Source organism: Simochromis diagramma, unplaced genomic scaffold (genome assembly GCF_900408965.1).
Source record: "Simochromis diagramma unplaced genomic scaffold, fSimDia1.1 OVJJ01000761.1, whole genome shotgun sequence".
NCBI classification, from domain to species: domain Eukaryota; kingdom Metazoa; phylum Chordata; class Actinopteri; order Cichliformes; family Cichlidae; genus Simochromis; species Simochromis diagramma.
Genome location: NW_024387069.1, coordinates 193214 through 214632, shown reverse-complemented (window position 1 = coordinate 214632; position 21419 = coordinate 193214). Strand labels below are relative to the sequence as shown.

General features: G+C 42.1%; 1 protein-coding gene across 1 annotated transcript in view; it reads right to left on the bottom strand.

Moving 5' to 3' along the window:
* Window positions 1-19860, bottom strand: part of cntn2 (contactin 2) — an 84852-nt gene extending 64992 nt beyond the window's left edge. The window contains exon 1 of the mRNA XM_040045285.1: window positions 19596-19860. The gene's annotated coding sequence lies outside the window, so the exon portion shown is untranslated. The remainder of the gene's footprint in view (window positions 1-19595) is intronic.
* Between the last annotated feature and the right edge of the window lie 1559 nt (window positions 19861-21419).

Here is a 21419-nt window from a genome sequence, read left to right as displayed (position 1 = left end):
TTACGGATCAAGATCTTTCTTAGATTGTAAGGAGATTATCTCGTTATGGTGTCCATTAAACCTTTCCATTTTCTGGACAATCTGGCATAGTGTGTTTTTTTCTTAGTTTTATCAGTGAGGAAGAAACAAGTGCTGCAACTGCACATCAGAGTGATGAACTGTTGCTCCCCATCAATGTGGTTAAGGCAACACATGATGTGATGTCAAATTCAGCTGGCGACACAAGCAATGCGGTGAGCTTAAGGGAACTGTTACAAGACCAAACAATTTGAAGTCCATCGTTCTATAGTCAGCAGGATTATTCATCAGTGTCAAAAATTCAAGACAGCTTCCCATCAGCAGTCCCAGGAGTGGATGTCCCAGCAAATGTATACCACAGTCATGCTGTGCATTGCTCAGAAACACTACAAAATCCAAACAACACATCTTAGCCAACTAAGACTCTACAGTTGCCATGTTAAATTTTAAACTTTGTCAGAATAAAAAAATACTAAACAAGTATAGCTTGTTTGGAAAGGTTTGCAGGAGGGAGCAGCTTATCTCCAAAAGTAAAATGGCAGCATGGCATAGGTTTGAAAAGTTGCATCTAAACAAACCACTATACTGGCACAATGTCCTTGGAACAGATGGCAATAGTGCAGAGTGCCATGTTTAGTCCCACCTTTCTGGTGGGGAAGGAGCTCGACCCAGTGCGTGAGTTAATAAGAAATACTGACTACATTTAGTTGGGCTGACCTCAAAGCACAGCTCAGGTTCTAGAGCCAGTATCATGGCGAGGGGCGGTTTCTGTCTCGAGTGAGAGGTGAGAGGCAGCAAGCAGGGGTAGGTATCATAGTGTCCTCTCTAGGGCTGGGTATCGTCACTGATTTCTAGAATCGTTTCCGATTCACAAGGTCCCGAATCGATTCGATCCACGATTCGATTCGATTCAATTCGATTCGATTTTGAATCAGTCCGAAATATTATTATATGAACCATAATATATATAAAATTATGATAATTCACCTTGTATATGTACTGTCAAAAGAACCCTCTAAGCCTTGTGAATGAATTATATAAATTTCAAAATTAAGAGCAGATACTAAAGCAGTTACAATAATGTAATTTTTAATTAACATCAGTATATATTTATTTTCATACATACATTTCAAGTGGATCAGGGATCCAGTGCAAATAGAACATATCTTTTGTAAACATCAGTAAAACCTCAGAGAAATAGTTTTGCTGTTCGTGTCTCACACAGCTTTCCTGAAATCCACTCTTGTGTTTTGGAGACACACAGGATAACACAGCGTGTACAAGTGAACTGACAGAAACTGACCGATCAGAAAATGAAAAACTGCCTTTTAAAATACTTCAAAAAATGAAAACATACTGAACAGTATTGTAAAACCTCTGTGAAACTCGTGCAATTTAGCCTTATTTATAACTACCCCCTCACTTCTTTGAGACTGTAAGGTTTTTCTGCAAGAAGAGAAGCTGGTCTACGTGTTGTGGAGTCAGGCAGCTCCTTTGTGCGGTAACAATGTCACCAGCAGTTGAAAACACTCGTTCAGAAGGAACACTGGTCCCAGGTATGGAAAGATACTGCTTTGCTTGTAGAGCCAAGAGAGGATACTCCCTTTCATGGTCCCTCCACCAGATCAAAGGATCCTCAGAAAGTGCAACAGGCTCAACGTCCCTGTATCGATTCACTTCTTCCTTTGCCTTCTGAGTTGGTGTTTTCTGTGGCGCTGTGGTTTTTGTTGAGTAGGCGGGCCCAAGGAGAAGAATTAATGCAGAGTCCTTTGACCTCTTAATTGGAGGGGCATAATCCACTTCATCAACACCACCAGGAGAGGGACATCAGACTGTCGCTGTAGAAAAATGAAAACTTAATTAATAAAGAAATTACTATTTATATTCTAACTCGAGTAGTGCAAAAAAAACAATAATTTTTTGTTTCTGTAACTCACAGTAGCTGTGTCCATGTTCTCCAAACCTGCTGCTTCCAACACCAACTGAGAGAATGTGTTGTTACAGTCTCTTTGGACAAGAATGGCCGGGCCTTAAAGCGAGGATCTAATGCTGATGCAATGTACAGCTTGTCCTTTAGGGCCACATATCTTGAAAAGAGATTTTGCACATTAACTCAGTTTATTATGTTGGATATACATGTGCATGGTTACATACACTCATGCAAGATCAGAAACATTAATATACGACTTTGTTTCCATAATTTATATATAAACATCTATAGATAGATATAAAATCAAAAGGCCTATTACTGGACAAGAGGGCTTAACTAACATTTTTATAATATATATATTTTTTCACTATAGTAAGAATTTTCATGTAATACATGCATCCATACAGTTACACTCATTCATGGCATACACACACAATTCATAAACATACCTTGACTTCAAGTTGTCGTATACAGCAGTCTTGAGGTCTTTAATCAGTGAGGAGTCGTGAGAGACACTGATCATCTTGTCCAGCAGCTGTGCATGCAGTGGTGCAATGATGGAAAGGGTCGGGGACTTTTCTTCAGACATAACCAGTGTGGCTGCTTTCAGCGGCTTCAAAGCTTTCACTATATCTTCTCCATCAGTTATGTCAGCCTCTGTAAGACTACAGAGATTACTGTCACTTCTCCTCACTTCAGGTGAGAGTAGAGCTGCAGAGATTGCTGGTTGTTGCTCCAGGAAGCGTTCCAGCATCTCCAATGTGCTGTTCCATCTGGTCACCCCATCAGTCACCAGCTTATGGGCAGGTAGCTTCAGTATCTTTTGCTTCTCTTTAAGCTTGCGACTTGCAACAGTGCTGCGACGAAAAAAGGATGCTATGCGTCTCAACAGCTGGAACTTTCAGTCCTGCTTGTGAAGCTAAATTGAGTGTGTGGGCAAAACAACCAATGTGCAACCAGCCCGTTATTTCCACAGCTCGCACCATATTTGCAGCACTGTCAGTTACGATGACTGGATTTTTGTTTGTAAGCTCCCATTCTTCGATTGCTTTGAACATAATTTCAGATAAATTAACTGCTGTGTGGCTTGCTTCAGTGGTTCTTGTCTGTAAGACATGAGACACGAGTCTCCACTCCTGGTCGATATGGTGTGAGGTGATAGTCGGGTAGTTATGTGTTGCTCTGGATGTCCAGCTGTCACAGGTTATAGCGACTCTCTCTGCTGACTTGAGTGAGGCTGTAACATCGTGTTTCACTTTTTCATACATGTTTGGGATTACCACTTCACTCAAATGTTTGCGTGTTGGTAAAACATAGCGTGGTTCTAGCATATTAATGAGGTTTTGGAAGCCATCATTTTCAACAACGCTGTACGGACGTATATCTTTACATATGAAAGTTGCCACAGACTGGGATATTTTTTGGGCACGTGGAGAAGTGGATGCCAACTTCACTGCAAATGCCTTTTCGAGTGAGTGTTGCTTGGTGTCGGCCGTTTTTGCTAGCGGGATATCTGGATGATGCCTCGTTAAATGATTTCTGAGATTTGTGGTATTTCCACAGTGCTTTACCTCCATTTTGCACATCTTACATACGGCTTTGCTTTTGTCCGGCTCTTCACTGTCTTCACAGTTCTTAAATCCAAAGTTTTGCAGACATCTGCCTTTAGGCTGGAGGAGTAGCCATGATGGTTCATGCGTCCAGGTCACTTAACTCTCGCGTGACTTCCTCATGTTAACCGCTTGCAAGTTTCATACGCGGCAAACTACATATGTATAAAAAAAATTGATTTCAGGATTTAATGAATCGATATCGTTTTATTCCAGTTAGAATCAATTTTAATCGATGAATCGACTTTTTAAACCCACCCCTAATCCTCTCAGTGCCTATACACTGGGGGTTTTGGTAGTAGACGGACAAGTTGTGTTCCCGTGTCTTTGGGTTAAGGATTTGGTCCAAACTATTGTTTGTGTTTATGTGCCAAATGACACTACAGAGTGCACAGCTTGGAGTCACTGAGTGATGTGCTCGAGGGTGCCCCATATGGTAGCTCTGCTGTCCTGCTGGGAGACTTCATTGCTCACATGGACAATGGCAGCAAAACGTGGAGGGGCGTGATTGGGAGGAACTACCTGCCTGAGCTGAACTAGCATGTTGTTCTGTAAAAATGACAGTTTTTCCATAATGAACTCATTTCAATTCAATTTTATTTATATAGCACCAAATTACAAAAACACAGTATTATTATTATTGTAAAGTAATGACCCTAAAGTAATACAGAGAAACAGAGAAGAACCTTGGCGACAGTGGGAAGGAAAACTCCTTTTTAACAGGAAGAAACCTCCGGCAGAACCAGGCTCAGGGAGGGGCGGGGCCATCTGCTGTGATTGGTTGGGGTTGAGGGGACGGAGACAGGACATGCTGTCCCAGAGATTAATAATAACTAAGTGGAGAGTAGTATACGGACACATGGTGGTTGAAAAGGGGTGAGAGATGCTCAGTGCATCATGGAAAGTCCCCAGCAGCCTACACCTATTGCAGTATAACTAAGGGTGGAATCAGGACCACCTGATCGAGCCCTAACTATATGCGTTAGTAAAAAGGAAAGCTTAAGTCTAATCTTTAAAATAGCAAGAATGTCTTAAAGACATAAAGACCTGGATGGTCGCTAACTTTCTGCTTCTAAATTCAGATCAAACTGAGGTTATTGTACTCGGCCCTGAAAATCTTAGAAATATGGTATCTAAGCAGATTCTTACTCTGGATGGCATTACCTTGGCCTCCAGTAACGCTGTGAGGAACCTTGGAGTCATGTTTGACCAGGACATGTCCTTCAACGCACATATTAAACAAATATGTAAGACTGCGTTCTTCCATTTGTGCAACATCTCTAAAGTTAGACACATTTCCACCCAGACTGGGTCTGATCATGTCTCAGGTGAACATAAAAAGGGAGTCACCTGTTGTGACTGTTTGTTGTCTCAAATATAAAGAGTGACTTCTGGTTCTGCCAATGAAAAAGGTTTACTGCTGAAGCAACTTTCAGATTCACTCAGAGATTATTGTAAATTAATTAGTGTTTTTTCACAGGATTAAACAAATTCCTTTCATATCAAAAATCCTTGAAAGAGTAGTTGTCAAACAGCTAACAGATCATCTGCAGAGGAATGGTTTATTTGAAGAGTTTCAGTCAGGTTTCAGAGCTCATCACAGCACAGAAACAGCTTTAGTGAAGGTTACAAATGATCTTCTTATGGCCTCTGACAGTGGACTCATCTCTGTGCTTGTCCTGCTAGACCTTAGTGCAGCATTCGATACTGTCGACCATAATATTCTATTAGAGCGATTAGAACATGCTGTAGGTATTACAGGTACTGTGCTGCAGTGGTTTGTATCATATCTATCTAATAGACTCCAGTTTGTGCATGTAAATGGAGAGTCCTCTTCACACACTGAGGTTAATTATGGAGTTCCACAGGGTTCAGTGCTAGGACCAATTCTGTTTACATTATACATGCTTCCCTTAGGCAGTATCATTAGAAGACATAGCATACATTTTCACTGCTATGCAGATGACACCCAGCTCTATCTGTCCATGAAGCCAGATAACACACACCAATGAGTTAAACTGCAGGAATGTCTTAAAGACATAAAGACCTGGATGGCCGCTAACTTTCTGCTTCTTAATTCAGATAAAACTGAGGTTATTGTACTCGGCCCTGAAAAGCTTAGAAATATGGTATCTAAGCAGATTCTTACTCTGGATGGCATTACCTTGGCCTCCAGTAACGCTGTGAGGAACCTTGGAGTCATGTTTGACCAGGACATGTCCTTCAACGCACATATTAAACAAATATGTAAGACTGCGTTCTTCCATTGTGCAACATCTAGACCTGTTGTGACTGTTTGTTGTCTCAAATATAAAGAGTGACTTCTGGTTCTGCCAATGAAAAAGGTTTACTGCTGAAGCAACTTTCAGATTCACTCAGAGATTATTGTAAATTAATTAGTGTTTTTTCACAGGATTAAACAAATTCCTTTCATATCAAAAATCCTTGAAAGAGTAGTTGTCAAACAGCTAACAGATCATCTGCAGAGGAATGGTTTATTTGAAGAGTTTCAGTCAGGTTTCAGAGCTCATCACAGCACAGAAACAGCTTTAGTGAAGGTTACAAATGATCTTCTTATGGCCTCTGACAGTGGACTCATCTCTGTGCTTGTCCTGCTAGACCTTAGTGCAGCATTCGATACTGTCGACCATAATATCCTATTAGAGCGATTAGAACATGCTGTAGGTATTACAGGTACTGTGCTGCAGTGGTTTGTATCATATCTATCTAATAGACTCCAGTTTGTGCATGTAAATGGAGAGTCCTCTTCACACACTGAGGTTAATTATGGAGTTCCACAGGGTTCAGTGCTAGGACCAATTCTGTTTACATAATACATGCTTCCCTTAGGCAGTATCATTAGAAGACATAGCATACATTTTCACTGCTATGCAGATGACACCCAGCTCTATCTGTCCATGAAGCCAGATAACACACACCAATGAGTTAAACTGCAGGAATGTCTTAAAGACATAAAGACCTGGATGGCCGCTAACTTTCTGCTTCTTAATTCAGATAAAACTGAGGTTATTGTACTCGGCCCTGAAAAGCTTAGAAATATGGTATCTAAGCAGATTCTTACTCTGGATGGCATTACCTTGGCCTCCAGTAACGCTGTGAGGAACCTTGGAGTCATTTTTGACCAGGACATGTCCTTCAATGCACATATTAAACAAATATGTAAGACTGCGTTCTTCCATTTGCGCAACATCTCTAAGGTTAGAAATATCCTGTCTCAGAGTGACGCTGAAAAACTAGTTCATGCATTTATTACTTCCAGGCTGGACGACTGTAATTCATTATTATCAGGATGTCCAAAAAACTCACTGAAAAGCCTTCAGCTAATCCAAAATGCTGCAGCAAGAGTCCTGACAGGGACTAGAAAGAGAGAGCATATTTCTCCTGTTTTGGCTTCCTGTTAAATCCAGAATTGAATTCAAAATCCTGCTCCTCACATACAAGGTCTTAAATAATCAGGCCCCATCTTATCTTAATGACCTTGTAGTACCATATCACCCTATTAGAGCACTTCGCTCTCGCTCTGCAGGCCTACTTGTTGTTCCTAGAGTATTTAAAAGTAGAATGGGAGGGAGAGCCTTCAGTTTTCAGGCCCCTCTTCTGTGGAACCAGCTTCCAGTTTGGATTCAGGAGACAGACACTATCTCTACTTTTAAGATTAGGCTTCAAACGTTCCTTTTTGCTAAAGCATATAGTTAGGGCTGGACCAGGTGACCCTGAATCCTCCCTTAGTTATGCTGCAATAGACGTAGGCTGCCGGGGATTCCCATGATGCATTGAGTTTTTCCTTTCCAGTCACCTTTCTCGCTCACTATGTGTTAACAGACCTCTCTGCATTGAATCATATCTGTTATTAACCTCTGTCTCTCTTCCACAGCATGTCTTTTATCCTGTCTTCCTTCTCTCACCCCAACCGGTCGCAGCAGATGGCTGCCCCTCCCTGAGCCTGGTTCTGCTGGAGGTTTCTTCCTGTTAAAAGGGAGTTTTTCCTTCCCACTGTTGCCAAAGTGCTTGCTCATAGGGGGTCAAATGATTGTTGGGTTTTTCTCTGTATCTATGAAGCGCCTTGAGGCGACTTATGTTGTGATTTGGCGCTATATAAATAAAATTGAATTGAATTGAATTGAATTGATTACTGGGTTTATGTGTGAAGGAAACTGTGTTTACAGGTTATATGTTGGTTATGCTATTACACTGTGTTGTAATATTATAAATGTGAATATTACTGTGAGAATGTGTAAACAATGTGAGACATACTGTGTTGAAACCAGTGTCACTCCTTTTCACTGCTGAGGATGGTTAACTTTGACCTTTCTGCAGCACCTCTGGAATCTGTTGATCCAGCACTGACCTCCAGGATGCTTCATGTGTTTTGCTAATGTTTGTTTCCCTCTAAGAGTGCTTGTGAAGGATTCAGCACAGACAGACAAGTGATGTTACAGCAGAAGTGCAATGATTAGAGGACATTTTTAAAGGTTGGGCCCATTATCTGACTACTGTTGAGCTCATAGTGATGAAATGAGTGAGTGGCATTACTTAAGGAAAGTCACTGATTACAGTAATGTGGAATAAATAATAAATAAATTTGGGGCACATTATGGCAATAGTAGTGGTTTAATGATTTGAGAAAACCTGCACATGATACTTGTCTCTGTGTTGCTGAATACTTTATTAATGAATACTTTATTGAGGTCGAAGGTCGTGCTGTTTGGGGCCCTACTAGTCATCATGTGACAATTTCAGAACCACAGCAATGATCATAAAGCTGCGTTGGAATGAGAGCTGTGCCACGAGGCTTTCCAGAGGTCATCAAGAGATGATTGTGGACAACAGACGGGCATCTGAAGGATGAGGGGAGCGTGCCAAGCTCCGATCGACAGCGCAGAGGGAGTTCAAGGATGCCATCAGAAGAACAAGAACAGGAAATTGTTTGGGTTACATCCGAAGCAACCGAGCAAGGAGCGCTTAAGTGGGAAAACTGCACGAGTGTTTGCACTAATGGAGCAGCAGCCATGGTCAGGCGCGCCAAAGGTTTCGTTAGCAGAGTGAAAGTGATACAGCCAGATGTTATTGTTACACACTGTTTCTGCACCGCGAGGCACTTGTTGCCAAGACTTTACCAGCAGACCTAGCTCCTGTGTTGGATGATGTTGGACCTCTGAAAACTCGCATATTTGCATCTCTGCCACGTGACAACCATCGGACCTCTGCGTGGAGCAATAACGCTTTATGATCCGCTCCCATTTCCTCGCACAAAGTACTGGCCCATGTGTATGAGCTGTGGGAATAGCTAGAAGTGTTTTGAGTGATGAGAAGTACAATGATGCAAAGCTGCTTGCAAGTGATGAGTGGTGTGCAATAGTGCTGGGCCATATCACACCATTCACGGTAATACCAGTATAACGTTAGGCAACGATAAGAAAATGAAATATGGCGATAGAATATGGGTAAAACACGCATGCGCAGTGCCTTTGTTTTCATACGCACATGGTGGAAAAAGCATGGCGGAGACGGAGAAGGAGAAGGGGTAAAGTGGATCGTTGAATGAAATGGATGAACCAGAACTGGTTTGTAAAAATGCTGCAGCTTCAGTGGTGTGGAACTGGTTTAGCTTTCGTCCGTCAGATGCACAACAAAGCACTATTTTTGGTAGCGCATGCTAGCGGGCCGTCGTTATTACCGTTATTACCAAACTGATTTTATGTGATACACTGCACTCAAATCTGTCAAAAATGTTTCAGTACGACTTTGCTGAGCTACGAAGCCGCACCGCTTGATGGATTGTCGGAGCATTACGGCTACCGTAGGCGGAGCCTCGCGGAGTGATACGTACTGTGCTTCAACATAATATTACCGTATTGTGTGTGGATATAACCTATTTTTATACATGGTCATGCTGAGGATACTGTTAAATTTTTATATAGCTTTCACTAGCTGGGACCACAACATTGGAACGATGAGCAATGAGGGGGGGGATGAAAATGAGAACAGCAGGTATTGGAGAAGGAGACATTTATAGTCTGAGGAGACTATAAATGCCCCTATTTATACGCTTGAGCAGAAGCTGTCCGTTTATTTTGCCTCAGTCTCCACTGAATGCCTTAACTGGGTAAGGGACCCATATAGCTCAGCAGCAGTTTCTGGGAAGGATATGACTTTGCAGGAGCAGGAGGAATTAACTGAACTGAGACAAGAGCGTGGTTTAAAGCTAAACTTTGCTGATCTGGACAGTTTTTGGTTGACTGCTGCCAAGGACTTCCCCATTCTGGCAAAGAGATATTGTGACATTGCATTTCCCACAACATATCTATGTGAGCAAAGCTTTTTGAGCCTGCCAGAATATCATCTTTGTGTTCATCTAGACAGGCCGATGTTTGTTTGTTTTTTTGTAACGGTATAAACAGTGAGAGGTGGTGGATTGGCCAGATGCTGGCTGATGTGTAAAAACAACTCAGTTGTTTGGTGGTGGCTATGGCAGAGCTTCCACAGAGGCCAGCAGGTGGATGAGGGAAGGAGAGGCAGGAGGAGGAGAGACCAGAGTTATTCTGTGTGTTTACGCTGTCAGCTGCCTCTTCTTCTCTCATTCTCTCCCCTCCCTCTCCTGTTGCTACTTTAATCATGAAACTGATCAATGATCAGCTGATCGTCTCTCTTATTTATCGTCCACTTTGCACCAGAAAGAGGAAACCAGCGGATGTCGCGCTAAACAACAGCAGCACGTTTAAGCTTGATCAGCTGATGTTAGAATTTATTTAATATTAGTTTCTAGTATCAGCTGATGTTTGCTGGAGCCACAGCTGTAAAGCTGCTGGTCATGATATCGGTTTGGATATGTGGTGAGAGGGAAACATGAAGATGAAACCAGGAGATGTCCTTACTGAATCATCAGAGCTGAGCAGGTGATGGAGAAACAGGTTTACCTTTTAGGTGACATGAATGAGTTGAAGGGAAGTTATGAACTGTTTCTGAGAGACAAATAACTCCAGCTTTGTGTCTTTTTCATTCTAGCTGAAGTACGGGACAAACTGCGTCCCGTCTCAGCTCAACATGAAACGCGTAATATTTTCTCTGAATGCAGGACAATTCTGTCTTTTTACAGGACGTTTGGCAACTCTACTAACCTTATGAATAAAATAAAGTTCACTATCAGTAACACCATAGCACCCACCCAGCTGTATAGAAACTGCTAGCAATAACATATAACATGCTAGCTAGTACGCAGTACGAGTTATTGTAACTGACTGTAAAAAGTCAGCACAACAAAAATAAACTCCACCTAAACTTGGTTTATATCTGACCCAGATAGACTGCAGCTCATAACTTCTTACCTGAAGTTCAGTTCACCTGACGCTCGGACCGGCGGCCGCCTCGGGTCTTTCCTCTTGCCTCCCCTTTCTCTCATCCACCTGCTGGCCTCCACCACTTGCTAATGTTACTGAATCTGTGGAAGCTCCGCGATGCCACCAACAAACAACTGAGTTATTTTTACACACCGACCAGCATCTGGCCAATCCACCACCTCTCAGTGTTTATACCGTTACAAAAAAAATAAAAATAAAATTATCGGGCCACCGAGCAAATGCCCGGTATGCCCGATGGCCAGTCCAGCTATGGTGGTGCCATCAGTTAACCCTTCGCGTGCCAACTGTGGCACGCGTGCCTAGGGTTGCCGACCCCTGGTTTAGACAACAAACCACTGTTTCACTAAGAAATCGTTTTCCCCCTGTGTATGGTTTTGGGGACCAGGGCGGGGTCACTTCCTTTTTTTCTAACTCTTATGTTGCGTACCGGTACCCCTAGATTGGGGCATAACACACATGAATATTGCTGTGTAGTATCACACAGCAATATTCCCCACCTCACAACAAAACTTTATAAATTGTAGTTCAAATATAATTTTTTAAACAAAAACTGGAGTGAAAATATACACATGGGAAAAGCTTCACCGCCGTGATGGATTTTTAACTTTAAGAAGCAGTTTGTTATGGCTTTAATAAGTGCATGGTGCTTTTTGAAGTTTTACCATCGTTTACAAGTATTTGCAGACAAATATGTAAAACTACAGACAACCGTAGCAATCTGTTAGCAACCAAAGGAATCACAAGGATGTTTTTGCATAGCACCTTACTTGCAACCAACTTCCAGAGCAAAACTGTAAATATCATGCAGGATGTGCCCAACAGGTGCAGTGTCACATGATAGTTATTACTATAATGCAAGTCAAATGAAACAGCAATGTTTCAAACAGCTTGACAAATATCAGCACAAACTGTTCTCTATAGTGCAGTGGCTGTCTTTAGTGTGTCTTTAACTGTCAGATATGGAAACTCCTACATCCCCTCGTTCTCGACTTCATCCGCCTGTGATTGATTTTATTAATCAATGGCATTCACTAACACCGTTTTAACAGACAGGGAGAGATGGGGTTGCTGGTTATCTACAGATGGGAAGCTCTTATTTCATCATTAAGAAGTGATGAGAGTTTCAATATAATGCACAACAGCCAAACAATAAGCACTGAAATGAGAAACACAAAAATGCCTCATTTCAACGTTTTCCTAAAGTTGGGGAAAATACAAGGCCGAGGACTATTTATATACCACTGATCTGTAAATACTTTGATTCATGGAAAGGGGACCGTGTAGTAAAATCACAGCCAGACACAGATATTTGAGCAGGGTTTGGAAGTTGTTGGCCTTACGTGTGGGATCAGGGACCCATTTAAATGGTCGTCTCATGTGTGATAAAGAATCTGTTGCAATGGTAATGATAATCTGGGCCAACTGTCTGAAAGGGTTATTTTGGGCCTTAGAATGACTGTAGCGATTCATCAGAGATGTGCAGAGCGCTGAAGGAGAGTTTAAAAAATGCAAGTGGTTCACAGTTTACTGCATTTTAAAATGAAATCCATACATTATTAGTAAAACTAATGTTAAAACTAGGGATGGGTACCGGTACATAAACGGTAGTAACCAGACCGAAAAGCAGCGCACATTTCGGTGCTTTATTTCAATGCTTTTTTTTTTTCCTGAGCTGTGATACACTTTAGATTCTAGCCAATCATTTTACGTTTCCGAGGATAGTAGGCGGGTCCAGGTATGTACGTTCTTTTAGAGCAGAGCTACAGATTAAAAATGCCCAAGGCCAAGCGGTCAAAAGTCTGGCTGTACTTCACAGCAAAATATGCAAACTCAGCAGCCTGCAACAACTGCTTTAAGCTGATACTGTGATACTGTCAAAGGAGGTAACACCTCAAATCCGATGAAACACCGGGCGACGCATAGCGTTTTTTTTAAAAGCCGAGAAATGCGCCGTATTTGATAGCTTGCTGCGAGACCTCACACCGAGCACATCTACTGCGGGTGGGTTGCCTGTTATCGGACCCGGAGTTAGCAACATCCCCCAAGAACCCGAAGAGGAGAGTCCTGGCCCCTAGCCCTGCCAGTGTAGCAGAAATGATGAGGATGATGATGCAGCAGCAGCCGTTCTTCTCTGCGTGAGTAGCTTAATGTTGTTCGTGTGTAATTTACGTTGAGTAGGCTAACCACGTTATTACATTAATGTGTGTAAGGTGAACTTGCAAACATCATCATAGCTACATGCGGCTGTCTTCTTGTTTGATGGCAGATGCTCCCTTCACCCTGGCCAAAAAGGCTAAAATGACCAAAGAAAAAGTGGGAAACAGTTAAACATGAGAGGTTTTTAGACAAAGTTTGTGTTTTTTCCATTGTTTAAGCACTGCTTCCAGCCAAGAGTGATGCCATAAATCGCCTATAGCTGCAGAAAAGGCTAACATTGTTATCTTTTTTCAAAAAAACAGCTGAACATGAGAGGTTTTTGGACCAATTTTGTGTTCTCCATTCTCTAAGCACCGGTTTGAGCACCGTTTAAGCACCGGCACCGTTTCAAAAGTACCGGTTTGGCACCGGTATCGGATAAAACCTAAACGATACCCATCCCTAGTTAAGACTAGTGCTGTCAGCGTTACTCTCATTAAAATTACGTTAACGCCATGAACGCGTTAACGCAGCAAATCTCCGTAAAGGAGTTAGCCAGGATCGCCCCGTGCGTGGGGCTGCACGGCATCAACGCGTTAGCGCGGTTAGCTCGTTAATGTGTTAGCGCTGTGCAGCCCCACGCACGGTGCGATCCGCGTCATTTTAACGAGATTAACGCTGACAGCACTAGTTAAGACATCTAAGTAATACATTTTGTGTTTATTTGCTGTAGCTTTTTTAAACTCTCCTTCAGCGCTCAAAACTGACCTCAGAACAGCAACATTATGTCTACGTTAAGTATTTGTGAACCACAAGGGTCAGCAAGTTCACCGTTCGCCGACAGTCATGGGATGGTCAGTCTTAACTGCAGATGTGTTAGTTTCTGTTAGCCTGTTAGGTTAATACTACAGGCCCAAATTGTGTGTTCTAGTAAAAGTAAACTGAAAGACTTTTTGTTCTTTCCCAACATCAGTCAGGAGTCAGAAAACAACACAGCACAATAACTGCTGCTGTTAAAGTGGTTAATGACATCGTTGATTCAATGGACTGCAAAACCTCCTGTGCTGCTCTTTTTCTTGACTTGACCATGCTATTTTATTACATAGACTAAACAACATTGGTCTATCTGTAAATGCTGTAAGTTGGTTTTCAAATTACTTGTCAGCAAGAAACCAGTGTGTCCATGCTGCTGGGTCTTCTTCCTCTTTTCTCCCAGTGTCCAAAGGAGCTCCGCAGGGCTCCATATTAGGGCCATTGCTATTTACTCTTTACATAAACAACCTTTGTGATAATTTGTCAAATGTAGCATTTCATCTTTATGCAGATGATACAATTATTTATTGTTCATCCCCTTCAGTAGCACAAACCCTGCAGTTTCTGCAGTCTGCCTTTGATGTCGTTCAGTCCCATTTAACTCAACTTAAGTTGGTGTTAAATCCAGAGAAATCCAAGTTCATGTTATTCTCAAATGGCAAAGAGTTGTTAGCTACGTCTCCTAAGATTAAAACAATTCAAGGATCTGAAATTGAAATGGTCACATCTTACAAGTATCTAGGGATCATTATAGATCAGAATTTGTCATTTAAGACTCACATTCAAAGGCTTGTGTCGAAGTTAAAACTAAAACTAGGTTACTTTTTTAGAAACCAATCCTGTTTCTCCCTCCAAGTGAGAAAACATTTGATTCGTGCAACCTTTTTACCTTTATTGGATTATGGTGACCTGCTTTTTATGAATGCACCTGCCCACTACCTAAAGAGGTTGGATACTGTGTACCATTGTGCTTTACGTTTTATTACTGGCTATGGAACTCGTGTACATCATTGTTCTTTGTATGCTGCTGCTAAATGTCCATCTTTGCATATTCGCAGACTCTCCCATTGGTTGATCTTTATCTATAAATCTCTCCTTGGGCTGGTTCCATCTTATTTATGTGTTTATACAGTGGGGCAAAAAAGTATTTAGTCAGCCACCGATTGTGCAAGTTCCCCCACCTAAAATGATGACAGAGGTCAGTAATTTGCACCAGAGGTACACTTCAACTGTGAGAGACAGAATGTGAAAAAAAAATCCATGAATTCACATGGTAGGATTTGTAAAGAATTTATTCGTAAATTAGGGTGGAAAATAAGTATTTGGTCACCTCAAACAAGGAAAATCTCTGGCTCTCACAGACCTGTAACGTCTTCTGTAAGAAGCTTTTCTGTCCCCCACTCGTTACCTGTATGAATGGCACCTGTTTGAACTCATCATCTGTATAAAAGACACCTGTCCACAGCCTCAAACAGTCAGACTCCAAACTCCGCCATGGCCAAGACCAAAGAGCTTTCGAAGGACACCAGGAAAAGTATTGTAGACCTGCACCAGACTGGGAAGAGTGAATCTACAATAGGCAAGCAGCTTGGTGTGAAAAAATCAACTGTGGGAGCAATCATCAGAAAATGGAAGACATACAAGACCACTGATAATCTCCCTCGATCTGGGGCTCCACGCAAGACCTCATCCCGTGGGGTCAAAATGATCATGAGAACGGTGAGCAAAGATCCCAGAACCACACGGGGGGACCTGGTGAATGACCTGCAGAGAGCTGGGACCAAAGTAACAAAGGTCACCATCAGTAACACACTACAACGGCAGGGAATCAAATCCCGCAGTGCCAGACGTGTTCCGCTGCTGAAGCCAGTGCATGTCCAGGCCCGTCTGAAGTTTGCCAGAGAGCACATGGATGATACAGCAGAGGATTGGGAGAATGTCATGTGGTCAGATGAAACCAAAGTAGAACTTTTTGGTATAAACTCAACTCAGTCGTGTTTGGAGGAAGAAGAATACTGAGTTGCATCCCAAGAACACCATACCTACTGTGAAGCATGGGGGTGGAAACATCATGCTATGGGGCTGTTTTTCTGCCAAGGGGACAGGACGACTGATCCGTGTTGAGGACAGAATGAATGGGGCCATGTATCGTGAGATTTTGAGCCAAAACCTCCTTCCATCAGTGAGAACTTTGAAGATGAAACGAGGCTGGGTCTTCCAACATGACAATGATCCAAAACACAACGCCCGGGCAACAAAGGAGTGGCTCCGTAAGAAGCATTTGAAAGTCCTGGAGTGGCCTAGCCAGTCTCCAGACCTCAACCCCATAGAAAATCTGTGGCGGGAGTTGAAAGTCCGTGTTGCTCGGCGACAGCCCCAAAACATCACTGCTCTCGAGAAGATCTGCATGGAGGAATGGGCCAAAATACCAGCTACTGTGTGTGCAAACCTGGTAAAGACCTATAGTAAACGTTTGACCTCTGTTATTGCCAACAAAGGTTATGTTACAAAGTATTGGGTTGTATTTTTGTTATTGACCAAATACTTATTTTCCACCCTGATTTACGAATAAATTCTTTACAAATCCTACCATGTGGATTCATGGATTTTTTTTTCACATTCTGTCTCTCACAGTTGAAGTGTACCTCTGGTGCAAATTACTGACCTCTGTCATCATTTTAGGTGGGGGAACTTGCACAATCGGTGGCTGACTAAATACTTTTTTGCCCCACTGTATGTGTAAAAACCACAACCAATACAGCCTTCGTTCGCACAATATCATACAATTGATTGTCCCAAAAATCAGAACAGAATTGGGGAAAAGGCTTTTAAATACCCTGCCCCTGCTTCCTGGAATAATCTGCAGAAGGAACTGAAATGATCTGACTTGGGAGAGTTTAAGTCTGTCTTAAAGGAACGAAAGAACAGCTCTTTTACTCAGTGTGATTGTTTTTAATGTACTCTTAATTTGATCTGTTATTGTATATTTTACACATGTTGGTATGGGATACTGTATTTGTTTTAAATGTTATACACCTATGTGGTATGTGACTTTTGTTGCCATGATGCCAGGTCTCTCTTGAAAATGAGATTTTTAATCTCAATGAGATTTTTTACCTGGATAAATAAAAGACTAATGATAATAACAGCTGCAGACGTCCTGTACAGGGGTAACTGTACGGGACAGCCTAGCTGTAACTGACTAGGTCTGCGGGACAATCCTAACATCCTCACATGATGCGACCAACTAGCAGCCCTCACAGTTAGCTGCAACCAACAGCCACGCTCTCCCCTGACCCTTGCACTTGATAAAATGGCTAGGTCATACTTTAGCGGTCAGGAAAAGAAGTCCTGGAGATCTGTTTACAGAATTAGAACAGCCAAGAACCATAAAAGATGCATACACGGTTTAATCTTTACTAGTTCACAGGATTAAAAAGGAAAAGATTAAATGCAGGTAGGATTATTTTATTTAAACAATTTAGCAGGGACAAAGCAAATATCTGAACCAAATAATATGACTCATAAGATCAAATCACATAAATCCTATAAATTCTCAACTAACCAGTTCTGTGCTAATGCTTCTTGTCTACTACTGGTCTTGAATTAGTTAGAGTTTACGCCCATGCCTGCAGCACAATAGTCTCCCGGTCGTGCCCGAAGAAGTGAAAACGTGGAAACAGAGACTCAGTACAAAGTCGAGCAACTTCATCAAGGCCTCATTCCAACACAGCAGGATGAGAAAAGATTTTTAGGTCGTAGGTTTATCTTCCAGGACTTCAGCTGTGAACCTTTCTTCAAGAACAACTCATTTTACACATAAACATCACAGCCACGCTGATTTCAAATGGACCTGACCAACGCAACTACAAGATAAAGGTGCAAACTTACAGTTCTAATAGTTCCGTCCTGTAACTGTAAAATATAAGCTTTCTGTTAATTCACAGAAAATGTGAATTACTGAAAAAAACTCTGTCATTATTGTAACTGAGTGATGGATAATAATGATTGATACCTCCTGTTCATGATGTTACTGCATTTCTCTCATTCAAAATCATTACTGATCATTTTCATTTATTCTCTTATAATTACCATTCTCACCTCATACGGCTACATCCTGAGTCTTTTATGCAGACGGACTCAGGTGGATGAGGTTTATTTATATGTGTTTAATAATTATTCATTTGTTTGGTGTTTGAAAATAGCCGTGTTAGTTATCTTATTATAAACAGTAAACATGAACAACAAGAACATGATGATAAATTTATATTTTTTACACATCAGCATAGTAAAAAGTGCCACAGTAATAAAACAACACATGTAAGATGTGTATGCCTGTGCCACTGTACAGGTGTACACCTGACACTTGAGTACTAGAGAAATACTTCCTTAGACACTTTAGTTTGTGAACTTATAGCCATAAATTACAGCTGAAAGATTAAGGTAAGGTATAAAACAAGTTTTCAGCAGGTCTTCAAAACCAAGCACAGATTCGGCCAACTTGATTGGCTGAAGAAACTTATTCCAAAGTGCGGCTGCCTCTTTTTAAAACAAGAGCATCCAACAGTAAAAAAAGACTCAGAGCAGATGATCAGAGGAACTGAATGCTGGAGGAAGGTCTCAGTAGCTGATATATGTGGGAGCCGGTCATGTAGGGATTCATGTTATTAATTACATTTCACTTGCAGCCGGTGAAGAGATGAAAGAATAGGCGTGTTGTGTAAGCAGCCTATGGAGGCCTGAGGATTGATATATGTGCAAAGTCCATCCATTCACTTCTGCTTATCCTTTTCAGGGTCGCGGGGGGCGCTGGAGCCTATCCCAGCTGTCATAGGGCAGCTATGGACAGGTCGCCAGTCTGTCGCAGGCCAACACACAGGGACAGACAACCATTAACTCGCACATTCACACCTAGTGAATGTGCGAGCAGCACCTTTGGATTATCCAATTAACCTATCCTCACAAGCTGCATGTCTTTGGACGGTGGGAGGAAGCCGGAGTACGCGGAGGGAACCCACGCAAACACTGGGAGAACATGCAAACTCCACACAGAAAGACCCCGGCCTGATGGTGGAATTGAACTCAGGACCTTCTTGCTGTGCGGCAACAGTGCTAACCACCGTGCCACCGTGCTGCCCGTATATTATGTGCAAAGTGATTTTTGCTGTTCAAAAGTTCCAGATTCTTAGCAGATGCCTTTATAGCGGTGGGAAGAGCGCGATGTAATGACTGACCATCATTAGAGAGCCTGGGAGCCACAGTCACTAGAACCTCGGTTTTCTTGGATGGGATTTCGGGAGGTTACTGGGCTGTTTTTCTGCTCCTCTCCTGACCACCCTACTCACTCTGTTTGGAACCGAAAGATCGAGCTGCTTCAGTGTCCCCAGGTGGCTGAGCCGCTACATGAATATGTGTCCTGCATGGATGTAACCCCAAAGCAGCAACAATAAGAAAAGGATCTCTGACATATCCAGATCTTATCTGATTCAGCGACCCCTCAGTTAATGCAGGACGCTTCATTATTTCATACAGACAGAGATTTCCGGTTGAAATGTAGCTAACTAACGCACACCACATTACATGTTGGCGTTATGAGTCAGTGTAAAGGAAGAATACATGCGACAGATGTGTGAACACCACCAGATCAAATGTCAGCGTGTGGTGTTAGTGCTGCTGCCAGTGAGGAAGCAGAGGCGTCGCTGTGTTTACCTCGCCGAGATGCGGACACTTTCTCTCCGGCACTGAGACGCAGCCGCGGATCGTGATGCTGCTCTGCGTCCTCAGTCCTCCCTGTCTGCCGTCCGTCTGCTCTCCTCTTCTGCGTTATCAAATGCTAGTACTGCAATGATGGGCCAGCCTCCAGCCCTCCCTGTCTTACTCCTGCTCGAATTTCTTCCTCCTCACAATGTCTTGCCTTTCTTTCGATCACCTTCTGGTCACTTCTCGCTACTGTCAAGTCTGCAGAAATACGGCAGCAACACATCCGGTCCCCACAGCAGATAGGGTTGATCTACTAAGCCGGGACAACAACTTACATATTTACTGCCAAAGAACATAAGATACGTATTTTTCATAACAGAATCATTTCACTTGATGTCAGTTTGACTCAGGTGCTACTAACACTAACTACCTGCATGATGACAGCTAAATATGTTTTTCTTCTCCTGCTAATTTTTTCAGCATACCGAGACAGTAAGAAAAACATTACCACAGTTTTTCTTTTAGCGATAGTTGGCCATGATGTGAAAGACAAGGCGATGACAAGACAAAAGTAAAATACGCATATTTACATATTTCATCAAACTTTGTGAAATATATTTTTGAAATATATAAATTAGAACAAAAAATATCAAAATGAAGCTGTTGACTTTTGCCTTCATGTGTGCTGTATGTGATTTAGAGCCACTATGATCCTCGCATATTTTTTTAACTTTATTTGAAATTATAAAGTGAACAGTCAGTCATTCCAGTTCATTTAAAGCAAGTACAGCAAAACTAATGGCGTCAGACGGCTGGCCAAAAACTCTTATTTTGAAGACAAATTCAAGCTACTTCCGGTACTATTCGCTCTCTCGGTCCATGAGCTTGATGCAGCTTCGCCATCTGTCAGATACAAAGGCGGCATTTTTTCTTTCCCTTTTGTTGCGGCGCTAGGCCGCCTACCAATGAAGCAGAGCGGCGGCAGGTGTTAGCGCCCATCCTCCCACCACACCCCGTTTCCCCGGGGATGAGGGGGAGAAAGGAAGCCCCCGAACAAGCCCCAGAACTGTATGTCAATACAGGGGTGATGTCATGCATACACACATGCATGACATCACCCCTCTATCTGGCTTTTGGCAACAAACGTTTAAAGAGGTTAGCATTTAGTAGTTCTGTATTAAACATTTCTATTAAAATGTAATTAGTAATATTGTTTAAGCTTCTGTTCGTTGCTGTCCAAACACAACGGCTAATTATTAGCAGTAATATAGATAACAAGTCAATAAGAAAAAAATATTTATCCATTCCACAATAGAACCGCTGTCATATGTTTTTACAGCTATATGGTTAAAAAATATGGTTCTAAGTCTGAAATTTAAAGCCATGTTGGTGCCTTAATCCAGGATTACATCTACTGCCAACAGGCTGAACTCTTCTGGCTGCAAAGATAAGTCCGATTGTGTGGAAATCTTTGCAGAGATTGCCCAGCTCCTCACTTGGTCTATGACCTCACCAGACGCTTTCACAATGGGTTCATGGTCCCAGCTGCTGGCCTTAGCACTTCAGAACACTGGATTCAACACACACTGTGTTCAAGAGTGTTCCTTACAAAGAAAGGAACACTCTGTGTTTTTATGATAGCTTCATTTTAGTGGAGAGAGACAGAATATCAACCAGATATTCACAAAACAACATGTACACCCCTCATAAAGTAACAACATACAGGGAGTGCAAAATTATTAGGCAAGTTGTATTTCTGAGGAATAATGTTATTATTGAACAACAACCATGTTCTCAATGAACCCAAAAAACTCATTAATATCAAAGCTGAAT